This window comes from Tenebrio molitor, chromosome 5 (genome assembly GCF_963966145.1).
Source record: "Tenebrio molitor chromosome 5, icTenMoli1.1, whole genome shotgun sequence".
Taxonomy (NCBI): domain Eukaryota; kingdom Metazoa; phylum Arthropoda; class Insecta; order Coleoptera; family Tenebrionidae; genus Tenebrio; species Tenebrio molitor.
The window spans coordinates 14,983,757-15,003,449 of record NC_091050.1 but is presented as its reverse complement, the minus strand read 5'-3'; the positions used below and the strand labels follow the sequence as shown (position 1 = coordinate 15,003,449).

General features: G+C 42.8%; 1 long non-coding RNA gene across 2 annotated transcripts; it reads right to left on the bottom strand.

The window, feature by feature from the left end:
- Positions 1-1,359: 1,359 nt before the first annotated feature.
- LOC138132047 (uncharacterized) lies at positions 1,360-2,338 on the bottom strand. 2 transcript variants are annotated; one of them, XR_011159969.1, is made up of 3 exons: positions 2,234-2,338; positions 1,772-2,187; positions 1,360-1,717 (listed from the first exon to the last, which is right to left on the bottom strand). It is a non-coding gene; the product is annotated as an uncharacterized lncRNA (long non-coding RNA). The 2 variants fall into 2 exon arrangements; XR_011159968.1 differs by having other exon boundaries at positions 1,772-2,286.
- Positions 2,339-19,693: the final 17,355 nt, after the last annotated feature.

Here is a 19,693-nt window from a genome sequence, read left to right as displayed (position 1 = left end):
AATCGGCGAGGATCGCCAACGTTGCACAATTTTCTAGTCCATCAGATAGGACCAGCTTTGAGCAATCTTTCTCGCTCGCCCCCCAATTTACTTCCCATTCAATTAACCGTAACAAGAGAAACTTCATTGGTTGAAATTTATTTAATAGACGCAATTAAACACGACCAAAGTCAGCCGGTATCGGAATGTTCCATTCGATGTTATCTCGTCCGAGCACGTTCGAATTTTCGGCCACATCTGACAATAATGTCGGATTTTCTGTCAATTAATCAAAGAAACGTGGCAATGGTGTAGCTGCAACGATGGCTTTATGTCGCGCTAACCCAGTTAGCGGATCTAGACAGTGATAGATCGGCTATTTGGACCACGAACAAAAAAATTATATGACCATCGAATATCTTTAAAAGCTGGAACAATGTTAAGTGGTACAAGCTTCGGGCGGCCCATCAGAGACGAGCGGCAAAGGCTCCCCCGCACTCTTTCTCACCCAAAACACCCAGTATAGCCTTCCCAAAACATTTCAATTGTAGAGAACTGTAATATCGGCCAGCGCATGTACTTCCCCTCTTGGGCGCCATTTTTGTATTTCTTCAAAGTAAAAATATACAGGGTGTCCCAGAACTCGCGGATCAAACTTACAGTGCGTTTTCCTTGGTGATAACTGAAAGCAATACCGTTTAAAAAAAAGGACAGGGTATAATCGATTTTTTGTAATGAATAATTAAAGTTAACCAATCAGAAGGACGCTGTTAATTTGAATTTTACGTAAATTTAACCAAAGGTTTGAATTGCCTAGCAACATAATTCTAGTAAGAATGGTATGGAATTTCAAGTAAATGTTTGGGCAACTGTGAAGATTTTGACAACGTCAAGTTATAATTTGATTCGAAATTGTCCAACTTCGTATTGAAATCATGTATACAGCTGCAGAGAATGCCGAAATGGTCATAATTTATGGAGAGTGCCGGCGCAATGCACGTGAGGATGCAAGGGAATATGCAATACGTTTTCCACGACGTTTGCCACATCCAAATTATAACGTATTTCTACGGTTGGTGTACCGTGCTCGAGACACTGGGTCCTTGGTGCCTAGCTGACAAGAAATTGGTGGTCCCCCGCGAGAAGTTAGAACGCCAGAGACTGAAGATGCTGTTCTTCAGTACTTTGATGACGACGGTAGAAGAAGTATATTTGAAGAACAATATTTAACGCGAACCTATCAATATTTTAGAAGAACTAAATCACCAAATTCACGAAAGACTGGCTACTGCTATTCCGAATATGCTTAGACTGGCAAGGGAAAATTGAATAAAACGAGCTCGCCTATTCCTTCAGATGAAAGGTGGTTATTTTGAACACTTGTTATAAATTATTCTTTTTATTTTGCATGTTTCTTATTTCATTTGTTGCATTCTACATCGTTTAGTTATAAAATTTGATCTTAAATTTTTACTAATAATGATGCTAAAATAAATAGGTTAGTTCAATCCAGTTTTGTCTTCTTTCTTTCAGAACTGCCACTATGCTTGATCTGTTGCTCAAAACCTACGTGTAACTCCAGTTTTTTTTGCAATGTCAAAAATGTTCCTAAAAGTCTTTTCTTTCATTTCGACGATGACGAGTCCCGCTCGTGTAGCTGCGCTAATACGTTGCAGATGCAGTGTTATGCACAGGAGTCAGGATAAATTTCTTGTGATTCCGATTCACTTCACAGGCCCTGCATATTTCACTTTTTACTAAGATTTTTAAGGTAGTAATATGTATTACTCACTTGACGCTACGTCGCCATTTTACCTTCCTTCAACAAAGGTTCAATTCATCATATCCCTCCCGTCAATTTGCCATACCCCTCAAGGTTACAATTGCTCTGGAAATTTTCACTCATAAGTCATAACAAACCATATTTCATTCTTTGCCGGAATAAGAAACTTCTTGCGTTCCCTGATTTAGATTCTATCCATTTGTTCGCTTGCCTTTGGCGAAATTATCCCATTTTTGGTTATTTCAAAAATAGCTGTCACTTTTGACGTCTGTTTCGACAAGTTGACCAGATAAATATTGAAAATAATTTTATTATTCATCGAATTATACGTTGCTTGGCAATTGAGGGAAGGTATTCAATTTTCTCATAAAGGGAAAATTAGATCGAGCTCTATTGGTCAATTTGATTAATTCATAACTAAAAAGCTGTTGCACCCTGAATATTTTTCTAAACGTTTTTTACCTTCATTACCATCAAGGAATATACAGTTTCAATTTGATCCGCGAGTTCTGGGACACCCTGTATAATCTAGAGTTGTATTAATAGATCGTAAACAATTTATAACCTGTAATAGATCTATTACATATATACTCGTATGTAGTGACGCCATTTTGAGTGTGGTAAAATCTGGGTAGGGGAATCCCCAAGCTGGAACTTTCTGCCGCTCGTTCAGATCGCGATCCTGACTAAAGCATTGTCGCATATGATATACAAAGCTGTGAAAAATCTTTTCTAGTTGAAAAAGATGTTCCAGAACTTTAGTAAAACCTTGAATGGTCGCCTTTGCGTGCGGGGATCCCCCAGCCGGAGCCCCGCTCGCGCGAATCGTGACCCGAACTAGAGCTAGCCCAATATCGTGCCCATAATGAGGCACTGTCATTTTTACGATCCGCGCTTCACTTGTTTCAGACTCGGCCGTCTTTTGTTCCCAACGTCGTGACCCCACCGACTGACCCTTCTACCAGTTCACGTGCCACACGTCGCCGGGCACCTCGACGCAGGACCGGCTCTCACACTAATCGGCTCGATAAGAATAAATTAAAATACATTTGAATATGTCGCCTCAGATTGCCCTTATCGCTGGCATTGACAAACTCTTCGTTCGATTTTTCAAGATCAAAGTGGCGACCGTGTGGGCCAGACGCGTCGACACCTCCGCCGCGCGCTTTCGCTGTCTTCAGAAGCCCAAAGGTGTCCAGAAATTTCCGCAGCCGCGAATACTCGCCGCAAATACCACCGGTGGCGCCGACGCGCCCACGGAGTTGGTGTGTAATGGCGGCGTTTGGCCACGGACGTCAGCAAGTGATTTAATAGGACCAATCCGATTTATCGGCTTGCGTCACCTAAAGGTCGCCCCTGGACCGGCACTAATCGCACAGTTACAACCAGCAAGCCCCAAAAAATTACACCTTGTTGTCAACACAACAATCAATTTTAAAACGCGACAAAAACTAATATGTATTAATCATTTCTGGCCCACCACGCACCCGCTGACACGGCATTCAGGCCGGATTTATTTCTCCTCACGGATATAGTAATAATAATACCTTCATAAAGCATTTTTTTACATTACCTATTTTTGTTGTTATTATTTTTTAATTTTAAACTATACTTACTTCTTACTTTTATTATTTTTAACTTTCAAATTATCTAAGTATCTTTGCATTGACAGTTTGTGTCCTTTGACAGGGTTGGAGAAAAGAAGCCTCAAAGGTTTTAACAAGATTAAAGCAAAATTTCCTTTGTTGGACTCTTTCAGAGTAAACTGGCTCTTAAACTGGTGTCTGGTTTTCTTGAGCTCTTCTAATTGCTTCAATGGTTCTTTTACTGAACTGGATGAATGAATGGGGCAATGGGGCAGGTTGGAAGGTACCAGGACTTCTGGAAGATTGAAATAACTTTTCGGATAGCAAAATGGAGGAAGTGGTACCAAGAGCGTACTTAGAGTAAAAATGGGCGCATGTGTACTGGTACTATTTCACTTGGAAAGAAGCACGGTCGATGTGGGTCTAAGGGCGGCCCGGGGGCCTGCGTGCAGGGCCGGCGGCGTCCCGAACCGCTCTCTAAATCACACCGTCGGCAAAAACGACGAAATAAATCCCGTCGAACGGCAAAAATCGCATCATAAATATAATTGACAGCCAGCGGTGGAACAGGTTTGCACTTGTTTTTGCGGGGGTGCGTACCGTGGCCTTGTGGCGCCAGCGCCAGCGCGCTCTCGACGGGCGCACCGCACACGAGCCGCAACTCGACCCGTCACTTTGAGGGTCGGCGAGAGTACTTATCGTACCGCGCAAAAACCCCACCAATAACACGTCCCTTATCGGCGTCTCGAGTGGGCCACTTCTTTATCGGTTTAGTGGCGCGTCTTGTTCGCGATAAGGCGAAGCCGGTCCTGGCCGCGCGCCGGGTCATGTGACAGGTGTTGGCCAATTAAGAGCAGGTAAGCCAAAGTGAGACAAAGCTGCTGAAACAATAAAGCACAGGGTGAGCCAACAACTGACGCGCCCACAAATGGATCACAGATGGCCCAGCTCGTGTAAAGCACGTGACGTCATAAATTAGCCTGACCAATTACGGGGCGCCTAATTAAATGATACGTCATAAATATTTCACCTTGCAGTTTCTCGATTTGTTCCAGGGGGTCAGACAAGGACGGGGATTAGGGGGCTGCCTCTCGCAACATACTGCTGGCGGTAATCTATGAGAAATTGGACCATTAATTATTTTTAACGAATTTAAGCTGTTTCAGGAATGTCGTACCGGTGCTGGCGGGGTGATAAAAATTTTAGGCGACATATGGGACGATAATGGAAAAAGGGATGGGCCGTAGGGGCTGCAAAATTAAGTGTCAGAGGGATCACTCTCTTTATCAGAGAACTCAAACGTGCAAAAAAAAATAACATTTACAAACTTATTAGGTAACAAGTGATCTAAAAATTATTTTTCAAAAATTTTCAAAATTTCTGATAATCCGTCTGAATGTCAAGAGTTGCTTAAACAACCCTGTATGTAATGGGTATTTTTTTAAATTTGGCGTCCAACTTGGCGTTGAAGAGTCGATTGTGAACGCACCACCGCATTACAACTCTGATCAGCTGTTTGCCTGTTTTTAATGAGCAGTTTGAAAAATCAGTCTTTTTTAAGAGGAGTGGTTGATCAGCTGTTTGATTCTAACCTCACTTTTTGCGTTGTTTGTGTTCATTCACATTTGACTTTTCAACGCCAACTTCGACGCCAAATTAAAAAAAACACCCTTTATATTTATTTGCGCCATAATTATATCCCTAATGACAAATAATTCCTGCCTGAATGCCGTGTCACCGGGTGTGGTGGCCCAGAGCAAATAATAGTAACAACAATCCCAGTTGATTTTTATTTTGGGTGAGTTTGTCGTTTTTCCGTTGTGTTCTTCTTCGCGTTTGGAGCAGTTCGGCAACAAAGAATCAGCGAGGAGGTCGTTCCTCGGCCGATTAATTAGTCGAGGAGCCCTCCCCGCGGCGAATTCCTCGCGAGCGCATCAATCGCTGAAGAATCGCCCTATCCGCGTCTCAATCTACCACCCACATGACGGTACTTAAGAGCAAACAACAAAACAAGTGAACTATCTCAGGTGCTCTTATTCTCCGAAGAAAATAAAGTAGAAAAATGGTTCTCCATTGTCCCGGCCAGTTTCGGGTTACGTACAAGGTTGGCCATTGTGCCCGTCCTTATTTAAAAACATGTGAACTCGGTGAACGTCTTTTGTTATCAATGAACGCCATTCACTTGTTAAACACTTGCCGGTCACAGCCCCTTTGTCAGCACTGTTTTTACCGAGAATTCAAAAAATATCGGTCCTCGTGGGCGCCCAGGTAGCCGGGCCCAGATCACTTTCGTTTTCCTGGACCGGGAAAAAATCCTTTCCACCTCGACGGCTGATCCAATTGGGGCGGCGCCTTTGACGGATCAAGGAAATTGCGAAACAGGCCAAACTATCTCGTAACGCGAGACGCCCGCTGCGGTTCTGCTGACATCCTTCGCCACTTCCTGCGCCATCGATCCGCCGCCGCAAATGGAAACACTCATTTCGACGGGCCGGGATCAGTTAATTCGGCTGATAGGGACACCTGTCCTTCATACGGTATGGTCACCGTAATTAAGTAACATCGGCAATATGGTCGACATGCGTCGCTGCTACCGGAAATACACCTCCTAGGAGAACTGTGCTATCGCACCCGCATTGTGTTTACCAAAACCAATTTGCTAGCGTCTGACGCGAATTACCCTGGAAGCTCCTTCACAAGATCCAATCCAACAAACAACGACGGACCCAAAGGCGAACCCTGCAGAATTCCACAACCAACACCGTATCACCAAAATCTGACTCAAGACAGAAAACATCCAAAGCAAATGAAATTAATAAAATATCGCGCGTTCAAATGAAATCCTGGGCTGAGCAGGCGTTGGAAAAATTAAGCCGTTTAGAACAGTGTAAAGTTTGAATTTGCCGCCGTTTGACACGAATGACACTTGTTTATACTTATTTAATCGGGACATAATTTAATGTTTGTTTTTTAATGTAAAACATTGCAAAGAAAGAAAAAAAAAGAAAGATTTTTTTGGCTCTAAATTTTAGGTTAGCTGTCAACATGCTCCAGTTAACTATAATTAATAATCTACGCTTTAAAAAAGCACAACAGCCTTCTCAGCCCAGGATTTCATTTCATTTGAACGCGCGATATAAAGAGAATGATAATAAATAAATTTCTTTTGAGGCCTTCAAGAGTAAATAATAATAAGAAATAACAATAATTACAATAATAATGATTGTGATAATTGATAATAATGTGGCTATCCAACTAGTGGGTGATTCAAAATGATTGTGAATAAGTTTGGCAACTATGTACGAAAATGTATGTGACAACTGTGTGGGCGGGATCGAGTTGACATTTGTATGACATTTCATAAGTGTGCATTTGATTTTTTTTATATCATTGCACATTGATTTGACAATGTTCAAAATTGCGCGACTATGGAGTGTCAAAGAAATGTCAGCTCTATCCTACCCACACAGTTGCCACATAATTTTTTGTACATTGTTGCCATACTTATTCACAATCATTTTGAATCACTCAATACTTTGAAAGTTATCACTAAGCATTTTTCAATCGGTGAAGTTAAGCAAGGCCAGACGCGGTCAGTGTTTGGATGGGTGACCGCCAAGAAACTGCGTACTGCGTAGCTTCATTACATGGTTTCAATATTGTCTGTATTTCGTAATGTCACATTAAAAAATTAATGGATAATGGATAATAAATAATAATAATGGATGCTGAAAAACTGGCAGGTCAGGTGGGGACCATGAATAATAATAATAATGTTTTTTTTTTTTAATTTTTAATTGTTTTTCATGTTTGTTACATTTGACATTTTGCCTTGAGCATTTTTTCGTGTCCAGTTTTAAAGGATTTTGTTGGCTGCGTGACCATATGTCACAGCTCCGCCATTTGGCGGCCATTACCGTAGCGAAGCGGTGAATAATGTGATCGTCTGTTGTTTAACGTCAAATCCTGTGGTCTGCAGTGCCAAGAACGGGAAGCGATCGCACAGTAGTGGAGCATAAATGCATCCATAATAGAGAGACATATGTAAAGTGCGTTGTTGTGACACAGACGGACTTGTTTTCCGCCATTAAGTAGGAGACAATACCTGGAATAGTTTCTAAAATCCGTATTTAAATGTGTAATGTCAGCATATCCTTATCTTGAACATTATTGCCTTTGAATAATTCATCATCGAGGCATTCGTTGCACGCACACACGTCCAAATCTATTAAGTGACAGTGTCGTGGCGTCGTTAGCCAATTATCCATTGTCCTTTGGCGTTGGACGTCCTGGAAGTGGCGCCGCTTCCAGCGACGCCCACTCAGTGTCGCGCCCACACCCCCGACCGCACCTACGCCTCTGGCGACAATTTTTTTTGAATATTGGTGCGATCCTGGGCGCGTGTCAGGTGTCCCGTGCACGTGCTGTCATAGTCCAGCGCCCCGAGGGGCGATATGGTCAACTTGTGCTTTCGCATTTTCCTCCCGAGTCCTTTTGTAACGGCTTTTCATGGTCGGGGAAGCAGCGCGACATGTGCCGTTCCGGAGCTCGCTCCGGGAAATCACCCCGCACGCGTTCCTTGAGCGACCGATGCTGTCGCATTCCGGAGGTGTTGTCACCGGAAACGAGCGCTTCTCGGCGGTCGCCCGCACGCGGTCGCCGCCCCCGACGGGTCCTCCGCCTGTTCGCTCCATCCGCGCCGCGGTCCACCCTTGCCGGGTTCAAGGTCGCGGAGATGCGGGTCCAGCTGAAACCCGTATGGATTCTTCAACGGTCGCTGTTGCACCACAGGTGGAATCGCGATTTTGTCCAGGGAGTAATCAGGTGTGAACGCCTAACGGTAGTAGACCACACAACGTTAGAAGTGGCGATTTTTTCTGGTTTTTCACGGAGTTTCCGTCGATCATTCGATTATCCGCGAGGATGGACGCCGGATTGCATGTTCGTAATAAGATGCCTGGAGATCGTTTATTTTTGCGCTTCTAACGTGTACGTTTCTACGTCAGGTGTGTAATGAAGCGTTCAGCCTGGCCGAGTAATTGCGGTTAATGATGATTTGATTTGACTTAAAGAATGCGTCGCCGGAGATTTAAATGTTGGTGGCGACTCGACCGCGATCTGATTATGCTAACTGCGATTTGCTAAACACCACAGATACATGCACGCAGTACTACCTCATGGTACAACAACCAACAACTTAAATCTAAGAAATATACAAATCTAGATCTACTGCGTCTGTTGTTCCGCAGACCACACACTTTTGAAAGACGTTGCGCAATTGACAAGGTACTTTTCGGAGACCTGACGAGTAAAAATTGTTGTGCCACTAGATTGCAGTACCAAGTGACTTCATAATTCATTGGTCAAGTTTTCGGCTGAATCGAACGCGGTTTACTTTTCGGTACTTGACGGTACTGGCGCGCCCGACCCGCTCTCAGACGCATTAGCTCCCAGATTTATGGGTCCGTCTCCCTATAATTATCAAAGGTGGTACCGTTAAAATCCTGCAACCTGCAAGCCGTCTAGCTTCCGTTAAATCGCGGTACCCCCGCCTAATTGGCGGTTGCGGGTCGGATTTATTGTTGGTGACGTAACGAGTTGGCCGATCAAATTACAAATTACCAAATGTGCCATCGATATCTATCTCGTGGCAAACGTTAATTAATTAATATTTTACCAGAGACTTGATACCTGAGACCACCTATTCATAGCTCATGGACTGATGCCCGCTGCGATATTTATGGCGGTCTCCCGATTTCCCGACCCGCTCGAAATTTATCGAGCAATTTCGATTTTTTAATTGCACGGAGAGGTACTCTCGACGAATTTCTTAATTTGCCATCGGACTTCCAATTGACCGAATCGGGCGGGATTTATGGCCGCTTCTTTGTTCTCGTGCTGGCGATTTTTCTTCGCGCTTTTTCACTTTCCTCCGGAGAAATTCGACGAACCGGAGCCGCCACGCCCTCCTCCACTCGATTTATGGAGTAGATCGCGAGGCTATTTAGCCAAGTCGTTAAACCATCGCTGGCGGAATTTAAGGACCAATAAAACAACTCGATGGTCTAAAAACCGACAATTGCTGTTTCTAACCGGAAACGAGCAGGTCCTGCGTTCCGGGTGGACGCTCCCAGGACCCAGTAATGTAATAGCGCTGTCCTGGTACCGCACCATTACCACCAAGACAGGTGTGCCTCACGCGGTTTTTTCCTACAGGATGTACCAAAATAAGCCACCCTCGCCTATCCGACCCCCAAAAAATTATTACACATCTTCTTGATCTTCCATTCCTCTCTCCTCTCCCGAGTACTACTTTGAGTACTTTTGGTGCGGATGAAGTTTCGATCGAAATTGCGCCAGTTCCGGCGCAATTTCGACCCCGAGTGACACCCTTGACGATCAGCTGTCCCTCTGGTACCATTTCCAGCTATCACGGAGGAAACAGGTGTGGAAATGTCCATCGCCGACAGGTGGATTGATTTGGCGAAATACAAACAAAGCCTTGCCCCTCGCGAATGCCATCACGTCCGGGTTTCGTCAGAAACGACCCCAACTTTCTTCGCTGATCCGCAAACGAGCGGTACTTAATGGAGGCGACTCACGACCGACTACTTGTTCCTTATTGCCCCTTAGCGGGGGCACACGTACCAAATTAAACACGAAATATGCATAGAGAGGACATTAGGTCGTGCAGTGACCGAAACGGCGCAAGGTGCACCGCACCACTTCCTATTCGCTTGCCCTTGCAGCTTGCGCCGTCGGTCAAGCAGTACTTCCTTCCGCCTCGCACACGGGGGCAGCGACGGTCCTGCCTCGTAAAAGGCGGTTTATGCGCCCGGAGATTATTGCCACGAAAACTCGTTACGACCTTTGAGGCTGGACAATGGAGTCGGCTTTATGGCTTTTTTAATGGGCTCTAAATATTGGAATGGGTTTGGCGGTCGCGATAGTGGGACACACGAAATTCGGTTCGCCGCAGTTTGGGGTTAATGGGCACGGTTCCGGGTCCAAGAGATCCATCCTGGGAAGGTGTGGGAAATCCAACAAAATCGGACTGGAGATTTCGTCAAGAAGGAATTCATTTCAACTGGATTTACTTCCGTTTTCGTGTAATTAATCGCCGGTAAACATAAATTGCTGTCAGAAGACATTTGCTACGCACAAACATGTATACCTGCAGTTGGTGTTAGTCAAAGGTTGACCTCTACTGGTTTGGTTTTTAAATAAAAGCTTGAAGCATTTATCGATCCATCAGAGGTGTATATCTGGCATTTAATTTCTGTTTGCCTTATAAGTTCATGGATTTGAAGACTTGAGCTGATTTACTGAGAGAAACTGTTTATCACGGGAAAAAAATCATCGAGTCATAGATCACTGAGGGCGTAGACGAGGAAACAAAGACTTCAAAAGTCGGTTGCATAGGTTGGTACAACTGTGATAAAACGGAAAAAGTGAAAATATGGATTATCTAATAAAGATTTTAATTTAAAAAAAATCTGCTACTCATGTAATAACTTAAAAAAATATACAGGGTGTATCGGAAATGCGTGTGTCAATTTTAACCAGAGAAAGAATTCGCTAATTCATTAAACTTTTCTCTATAACATTTTTACAAAAATGCATTACAAATTGATTTAAAAATTGGAACAAATCAAAGCGTAGGTATACCCGCCTATGGGTAAGGGCGAAAATTTTCTGTTGTGATAAAAAACGGAGCCTTGTCACAAAGTTATAGAAAAAATTAAATAATTAAAATTAAAATTTTCATGGTTACAAAAAATTGAGCCTAGTTAATCACACAAAATGACTCGTTTGGTAAAAATAGGGGGGCAAAAAATCTTAGAATACTTTTGCGAATTTTGCAAAAAGTTAGAGAGAAAAGTTTCATAAATTAGCGAGTTCTTTCACTGGTTGAAATTAACACACGTATTTCAGATACACCCGGTATATAAAAAACTTAGTTCCAAGGGTAAAAAAAAACATTATATCGGATGTTCATTTAAATGTATCCTCAAAGTAGTGCAAGAGTCGATTGTGAATGCACCACGGATTACAGATCACGGACCAGCTGTTTAAATCTAACCTTACTTTTTGCGTTGTTTGTGTTTTTACTCTGCAGACTGTGACGAGTGGTGCGTCCACAATCGACTCTTCAACGCCAACATTGAGAATATATTTAAATGAACACCAATACATACATACTGGGTGTTCCAAAAAAGTCCCTTATTTATTGGAGGATTTTAATCATTTATACACCAAATTAAATGGTTATGAATAGGCTACAAAAAGGCATAATAAATTCCCTATAGCCCTAAGGGCTTCAAGGCTAAACTGTCAAACATTTTTTTTTAATGGGAACACATAATTTTTTTTAGTAATTCTAATAGAGATTTTTATTCTGAAAACAACAATGTACCACAAGTATACACTTACATACCAAAAATACAAAAAAAAAATTGTCAAAAACGCTACTATCGTCTATACTCCATTTTGCGCTAATCATTGGCCGCGTATCTGCGCAATCCCATATGTTATTATTTGTCATTTGTTTTTCCAGCTAACTTAATTTGGTTATTACATTGTAATGCAAGGCATTTTGATAGCTTCTCGCTGGTGTTCGTCATTTGTTTCAAAAGTTAGTGTTATTTTGGTAATTGTTCACTTTAACTACTTCTGGAATTTTCGCGTTTTTTCTGGCTAGACAGCCTCAGGGCGTCCTCCTAGATCGTTTCCCACCATTCAAACCTTGTGCAAATGCCTTTTTTTGTCTCTTGTTGTGTTTCAAGGTCGCGTCAAAGTCGCGCCAATGTCTTAGTATAACTAAAGGGTAAGGAAAATTCATTTGGTTTGAATGGTGGGAAACGATCTAGGAGGACGCCCTGAAGCTGTCTAGCCAGAAAAAACGCGAAAATTCCAGAACTAGTTAAAGTGAACAATGACCGTTATTTTTTTTATGTGAAGTTATACTTGTGATACATTGTTGTTTTCAGAATAAAAATCTCTATCAGAATTACTACAAAAAAATATGTATTCCCATTTGAAAAAATATTTTGACAGTTTAACCTTGAAGTTCTTGCAGTCATACGTGAATTTAGTAGGCCGTTTTGTAGCCTATAAACAATCATTTAGTTTGGTGTATAGATAATTAAATAAGGCAGCTATAGACTTGTCTTTTTTTTTGGGGACACCTGTATAAAAAATATTAGGTACTATTTTTTTTGTATTCATTGTTCTTTTTAATGAGTTACTCCAATCTATCCTGAAAAATTCTTCGCATTATTAGGTATTGATTAAAGAAACACATGAGCTTAAGATCAACTAGAATCTAAAATCCCTCGATCTCTTCGATTCTCTCGCATCAGTACTCTTTGTAGTACCTACTCAAGGACGAATTGCAGAACAAACATCACCCAAACGTATGGCAAGATGTTTTCGCCCCTCCGGTTCACCGCCAGTCCAGTCATCCACAATAACTTTTAGCCACTTTCCAATTCCTCTTCTTTTGGATGTTTTGTTTTGGTAGAGTCCGGGTCACGGGCGTGTGAACGTCCTTGTCCTGTGGGAACCACGAATTCAGTGTCCGATTCGTGAGAGGGTAAACAGTCGGCCGGTGCTTTACCCACCCCGAAAGGAAGCACCTGTTAACCATCTGTAAACTTGTTACCTCGTTCTGTCAATATTCCCACAGATCCTGATCGGGAGAAAAAGTGTCCGACCACTTCCTGCGACCGTCTCAAAGTAATTACGCCGTGCAGGACTAAGGATGTGTGCGTTATAAGAACAAAGCGGACCGCCCACGCGAATTTGCCAACACAAAGAGCTCGCTTTCGTGTCATAAATAAATTGGCAGTATATTGGTCTACTAACTAGCTAATGTTACAATAGTGCAACCTGTATATTTACAACTTGCTATAAACAAACGTGTCTACATGCAAACATTTGTTTGTGATTTGTTTGCGAGCGGGAAAGAGTAAAGGTTAAGTCGGTGCAACGGGTGCAGTTGCACACTCTGGGTGTCAGACACCAAATGGTAGTCCTTCGGTGCGGTCGAGGTGTCCAGTTGTGCGACAATTTTCGCGAGTTGTCCGCATTTGGTGGAAAACGCCACCAAAAATCCAGATTTGGCACCTGGAGAAACCGCCTGGATCGGCTAATTTGGCAATTTGTGTGTCGTCTTTCGACGAAACGTGTTGTCGGCTTTGTCAGCTCGTCACTCTCCACTCTGTCTGTCAAATGGAACAGCGTTCTGATCAATTTTGCGTTATCTGGGATCGCTTCTCGGAACCGCTCGAATTCTCTTCGCACCTAGAATTCTCGGGTTTGATTTGTGGTCCGGGAGCTCCGTTTCGTCTATGTAAATTCGGTGTTATCGTGCGACACCGAGTCGTGACTAATTTTCGAGATTAAGATATAAGAACCCAAATAGTCGCAATAAACCGAATTTACTATTAAAGGTTAACTGTAAACCGGCCGCCGTATCAAGATGAATGTCGTCAAACCGCCAGCGTATCAGATGCCTCCAAAACAATCCTTTCATCATTAAGTGGTTATCGAGCGATCGTTTTTACATTTCGTGGCGGTAAAACCCCCTCCCGGGGGAGGGCAAGGTCGAGCGGACCTGTCATGACAGCACTTAATGTCGATCGATTAAGAGCGTTGCGGGAGTGATCGTTGTAAAAAATACAACAAATTTTTCCACTGCAAAATTGAAATGGGGAAACGGTTTCTCGATTGAATGTTTTTGGGGTCAGTTCTGGTGGTGTAGATTGTCAGGTGGTACCTTCTTGAGAAAGTCAGTACCAGGAAGAAGCCTAAAGATGCACAAGTGAGCCAATTATTACGCGATCTCTGAACCTCGTTATACAATTGCTCCGAACCAGCATCCCTGCTAAGAAGTGAAATTATGAAAGGAGACCAAATAATAGTAGTACCAGAGCTCCATTGCATAACTCCGCTCGGGCGATTTGTCAACGAATAAAAAAAAATCACAAAGTATTTGTTTTCACTGGCCTCTGACCCCTGTAATGACACACCAACGTATCTCCAACCTGTCGTCCATATTTATCCGGCGAAGAGACAGGACCACTCATTTTCTTCTTAAAATATCAATTTGGCCGAAGGTTAAATGTTAAATTAATTGTCATAACCGTAGTCGGTAAACACCTTTATTAACACTTAAATCCCCACAACTCACCTTCGACGTAACTCCTCTTTGTGGATAATTTATTTTTACGGGGGCCGCGTGGGCGGCAGACTCGCCTTATCGCGACAATTTTTACGGACGCGATTTATGTGAAAGTCGAAATATTTCCAACAATGCCACTTTCTCGGGCGCCACAACGCGCGTCGAGATAGTGACGGTGACCGTCGAGGTTGTGAGCGCCGTCGGGTTGTGATGCCGCATCTTAATTGATCTAAAAATGCCGAGACCGCTCTCGCGGTTAATAATAAGGACGCGGCGAGAGGATCGAACCAGCCTGAAATATCTATAATCTCCATCTAGTTCTATTAGCGTGGCATGTGAGTCCGTAAGTAAAGCACGCGCGATACCATCAACTATATCGTACGTCACACGGCAGAACAAGTGAATCGCGGAATGCAGTCCGACTGGTCGCAGTGGCGTGCGCTGCCTGACGCACGCTACTGGACCCGCTCGGAGAGCGAGCCAGGGAATTGGCGAAGAGGAGATTCAGTGACAGTTGGTGCGTCAGACGTTCAGCGCCCTCTGCACCTTATACAGAAATATATCTTAAATATTTTTAGGCGCAGCTACAATAACGGCTGTTTAAAAATTAAACTCCATTTATTTCAAAGCTTTATTCCATAGAATAAATGCGAATCGACGATAATGTCAGATATTTTGGCCAAGCGACAAACCTTAAATTTGTGTCAAAGCTAGACATAACCTCACTAAACTGGAAGAACAGCGAACGAAACAAGAAGTCACGTGAACGTGGGGGCCATGGAATTTCTGTATTTCGACTGACGAGTTGTCTATCAAACAATTAATTCTCTCGGTGCATCTCAAGTATCTCGAGTAGAATGATGTGCTGATTTATCTTGCGGAAAAGACCCCCCTTCGAGTAATTCTTCAAAATTGGTTGTACGATTTTCTTCCTTGTTGATTTCGTTTTCTTGCACTCCCATGTTCGCGTGTTTTGAGAACTCACACATTCTGTCTTATAAAACCAAGCTTCATCGGTAAAAATTTTTTTTTAGGGTTGCTTCATCGTTACGCAGCGTGTTTAAAAACCTTTGTGCCGGATCATCATTTCACAGTTCCGGAACAGAAGTCCTGCGGGAAATGTGTAAATGAATATCCGTTTTTAGTCTTGTAAAACACGTTTTTGAACTCATTAACTTTAAAATGACATTTCGCAAACGCAACAATTAACCGCGAACGTAGATTTTGCGCACTAGTGCTTCAAAATCATCCAAAAAGCATTGGGTTTTTTGAGCATCCTGAAAATAATTTGACGTCATTTCTTCAATTTGGATGTTGAAAATTTCGAAAGAATGAAAATGAATCGCTATTAATTCGATTGACACTTGGGCAAGCGCCATCTACTCACTAAATTGTAAACTATTGGGTAATAATTTAAAAAAGCTAATGTTCGCTTCAAAAAATATTGTACAAACCTCGATGCGCGAATGCGGCACATTCGCTCAAATGAAGCACTCACTCCTTCGTCGCTCGTGCCTCAAATAATGCGCTCATGTTTTCCGCACTCGGTTCGTAAATAACTATTCCACAGAAAGATTCCCTTCTCCAGATAAATGAAGAAGAGACGTTTCTCAACTGCATCGACAACTTTTGGAGTACTTTTTGTTGGCCTTTCGCATCCCTTTTTGTTGTTGTTTCCTGATTTCCCAGGACGATCTAAACACTCGTGAAAGCACAACTTGTGGAAACTCAAGCTAAAGTCTTTGGAAACAATATTGCATCAATCGGGACCACTCATCATTGACCTTACGACCGTTGCGAACACCGCTTTCTATCGTAAACGCTTTTTGCTCAGTTGAGTAAACCACTTGTGAAAAAATCTGTTTTTTGTTTTTTTGTCAAAGCCCCTCGACGTGTTCACCACCCACGCCCCGACTCCCGCTTTTCCGTTTCTTTTTCCGCTTCCACGGGGTGTCCCACCATTTCGGGTGCCATATGTGGCCATCACGGGGCACGCGCCCATCGCCACGGTCGTGTCCCGACCTGACAATCAATTACTGGTCGGTAATTAAAACATCCGAACGTAATGAGCGGATCGTGACGCGGCCTTTTGCTAACAATTGCCGTCTAACATGTGCTCTAAGAAATTTCCTCGGCTGGTTCTCTATTGTGCAACTTGTTCCATTCTGCGTGTGCTTTTAGGTGAGGTGGGCGGACCGAGGTGCTTTTTAATTTACTACCCGTTAAGCCTAATGGATCGTGGGCTCCTAACGCGAAATTAAATCGTGGAAAAAATACACTACCGGCGAGGTGAAGAAGCGACGGTGACACCGATGGCAGATTAATGGAAACCACGAGAAGACCCCGTATAAGGAGTTTAGCGGCGGGCTAATGGGTGTAGATCGGCCGATATGGGATCGCTTAATGGTTGTCGATGTTCTTTCCAAATTATTTTCGTGTACTGATTTTTTCCGGTGTTGTTTTCTTGTCACTCTCTTCACACCTAAACGCGAATTGCCATGTTTTCAAGATTTGTTCTGCTTGTCTTTGAGAACCAGAAGTATTCGGGGCAGGTCAAACGTTAACTCACATTTCGTAACCACTTCACCAAGTCAAATGGACCACACTGATTTTATAATTGCCTCTCAACCACTAAAATGTCTTCGCAATATCATAAATAAGTTAAAAAAATAGAGAGGAATGACGTGATGACATAAACTAACTAAAGGTTAAAACTTTTTTGTTTTTGGAACTGGATATTTGGAGTGCTGACCTAACTGGTCGGTACTCCTACAACCCTCACCTAAAGGTGATAATAACAATATTTTATTTTTGCAAAACGCGAAATCTCGCTCGATAAAAATAAATAAACGAGTACAACTTCCACAAATAACAGATTTATATTTCTCGCCTAGTTAACGATGTGTCCAGCTTTGCTAGTTTGACAGTTCAAGTCTTGTCGTCCTGGTCTCGTAGGTGAGCCTGATACGATTCGTTTCCTGTTTGGCCGGAAGCGGGAGCCGCAACAGGTGCGCGTTGGTGTATTTCCTTTTTGGAAAGCTCCCTGGCAATAAATCATCGATTTCCCGACCATTTCCCCTCGAGAAATTTATGCAACAATGGAAAGTTGTAGAACACGAACACTAAACCGTCGCGAATTTATCCTCTCGCGAAGCCATACCATAAGTATCCGACACCACGCAATTAAACACTAGAAATAATTAACTTACTACATCTTACATCAACGGCCATGTTAACATAAATAATCGCTCGTGTCGGTGCCGAGTATTCTGTGGGCGCCCACAATAAACCACCGCAAACTCGTCGCATTTTTCCCAATATCGGACCATCGCACCGACCAGATCCGAGCCCGGTGTAAATCACGTGGCGCGACGCCGCTGGTGATGATCCGAGGTGGAATGCGCGTTAATAAATGGCCTACTGTGATGTGAGCTCACGGCAATTGTGCGGATAATTCATGGTAATTATTGAGACCTTTTTGAGCGGTCGGCCTGTTTTAATTTTGCAATAATTAGTAACAGACAGCCGCTTCTATTATGCTGACATAGAAAGTGAGGCCGTAATGTACTCTGGATTATTGTTATTTGGAGCTAAGTGATGCAATTTCATCGCACTTTGTTGCCGCACGACGCGAGAAGTCGCAGCGAGATGTCGCGAGAGTATCCCGACACAAACAAATCACCAACGCAACACAAACTCCGAACCAGAACTCAGACACACCCGACAAAGCTAATTAGCAACAGTTACTAATTCCAACAGCAACCAATTTATAATTAATTGGGTCTAATTACATTTACTGCTACCATCAAAATTGCAACACTACAAATTCTAGTCAGCCATAATCGTGGTTTTAATATTTTCAGTTTTACTAATTTGCAAACTTAACTACTGAATTAGTACAATTATCACCAGCAATTTTACTAAGCACAAAAAATTAGGTACTTCAACTCTGACTAATTTATTTTTAGTAATAATTCACTATTTACTAATTTGAATTAAACGATTGATATTTGATCTACATTGTCACTTTACTGTTGTTAATTAATTTACCAAAATAATTAAGTTTTACTAATTCAGCTTAATTATAATTAGCGGTTGCAATTCTTGTCTTAATTTCGATTGGTTTGATTAATTTTTCTAATTAGTATTTTCAATTTGGGGATTTGGTGTGCAACGTTTTTGTTTCGTTTTTGGTTTGGTTTTCTTTTTGGGTGTCGGCGACTTCTCGCTGCGACAAATAAATCTCGGGTGGCATCGCTATCAGTGGATCTTCGGGCGGGTTTTGGGAGTTCAAAGGTTGTCCCCCAGCGGGTGTTTCACTTTCACGCCGCAAGGGAGCGAGGGGCAACACCGTCGATGTCATTGTAAATCCGCGGGGAGCAACTTCTTCTATTGAGACATCAACTTGTTTATGATATTGTTGATTTTTTATTGACGGAGCTCCTCGCTGATCGAACTCTCGTCCTATACTTATAAGGACAGAATCGTGGAAAAACGCGCTGCAGGTTTCTGGACTTTTTTCTCCTCTTCTTCTCCTTCAACGTCAACAAACAATCGCGAGGAGAGTCATTTGTTCCGTCAGCTTCATGCGCAATTTGTTCAGCAATCCGTTCGTTCGGCGTAAAAAGCGAAAGGTCAGAGGTCACCCTCGCAAAAATGCGCGCAGGGCCGGGCTGGGGGGCTCCCAATATTCCCCCTGGAAAAAAAACTGACCATCAACGGATAATTTCTCGGCTGAATCCCACACCTCCAACAACCTTCCTTTTACTACCAAAATTTCTGCAGTTTCATGCTTTACAAGAGCTTCAGTAACTCACAACTGATCAAATTTTTACCACACACGTGTAACAAGAAAACTCTGTGCACCTGTGTCACTTTGTTGATCATTTCGGTGTCACGCCTAGCGGTCGGGTGACCCTTTCGAATGTACAAATTGATTTATGCGTCGGTGATATGCGGAAATGTCGTCATTACAGCATTACTCCACCCGTTGACCCTTAACCGACACGCCAATTCAGCTAAGAAATCCGCGGTTGCCATTTAAAATTCATTTAAGAACGACTCGTCATAAATCAATATCAATTTGTAGCACATCCGCGTGGTATGTGGGAATATCAAAGAGACCTCGGCCCCATAAAGCAAATAAATATGTTATATCCG